The sequence below is a fragment of the Rhagoletis pomonella genome, unplaced genomic scaffold (assembly GCF_013731165.1).
Source record: "Rhagoletis pomonella isolate Grant_MI unplaced genomic scaffold, Rhpom_1.0 Rhpom_scaffold_00002, whole genome shotgun sequence".
Lineage (NCBI taxonomy): Eukaryota > Metazoa > Arthropoda > Insecta > Diptera > Tephritidae > Rhagoletis > Rhagoletis pomonella.
The window spans coordinates 24,504,965-24,506,001 of NW_023458556.1; the positions used below are offsets into that span (position 1 = coordinate 24,504,965).

General features: G+C 43.8%; 1 long non-coding RNA gene across 1 annotated transcript in view; it reads right to left on the reverse strand.

Annotated features, from left to right (window-relative positions):
- Window positions 1-1,037, reverse strand: part of LOC118733330 — a 1,383-nt gene extending 346 nt beyond the window's left edge. The window contains exons 1-2 of the long non-coding RNA XR_004992234.1: window positions 874-1,037; window positions 107-309 (exon numbers count right to left, since the gene is read on the reverse strand). This is a non-coding gene — a long non-coding RNA (uncharacterized LOC118733330). The remainder of the gene's footprint in view (window positions 1-106; window positions 310-873) is intronic.

Sequence of the window (1,037 nt, forward strand, 5' to 3'; positions counted from 1 at the left end):
TTTAAATGCCTGTCAGCGGCAATGTTTACGCTAATCTGCAAATTCGGGAAAAAAGTGAACTTTGCTTTATTAAATGCGACAACGTGATTTTGAATGCTACACTTACACTTTTTCGTGCTGATATTCTTGCAAAATGAACTTGTAGGGAATAGTTTGTAGTAAATAAAATTGCCGCTTACTGATCGTCACGTTGCCTCAATACTGACATCAATTGGATGTGGAACTCACGTGTTCTACTCATATTTAGCCATCACCATGTAATGTCTGGTCGCCTTCTGCATTGTCCATTGACTTGGAGACGGTTTGTACCTGAAAGGGAGGAATGTGGATTGTATCTTTAAACATGTGTACATGTATATTTTGTATATGAATGAATTTCTAGAAGGTTGGACTTCCACTGCGAACATGATGATGCATTTAAACAATTATTAGCTTAGTCAAATTAGAGCTCAACTCACAAGATCTTTTTCAGATACCCTTACAAACATGCTAAAAGTAACCGTCACCAAAATCACGGATGCATGAAATATTTTGGTGCGAATACTCAGATTAGGAAGCGATGTCCGTGCTGAACGCTTGGCCAAGAGAATAACTACGCTACGGCGCTGCTTTGATCGTCCAACGGCAGCTCCAGGAAATACATCGGCCCTTTGGAGGGGGGTGGGCTGTTTCGCCCAATGCTACGCCACCACACGTGGTGCATGTCCAATGGCAGAAGAGGAGGCATCGCATTCATCGTTCACCACTCTGTGCAATACTGAAGCGTCGCTCTTGAGGTTAACGCCAGAGACACCTTCATTTAGTGGCAAAATCGGGCATTAGCCCCAAAGAAACAACATTGAAGCTTTTAATTGTCTTCATCCCACCACTTACCTGCTGGGCCTAAAGTTATCGCCTCGACAAAAGTATACTCCCAGTCGGTGACAACAGGCTCGTGTCGGGTAACGATCAACGCGACACACATCGCAGGTAGAGGGCTCTAATTTCTCTATCTTAAACAAAGATGCCACCACAATGTGGTCTCTGACCACTTGCCC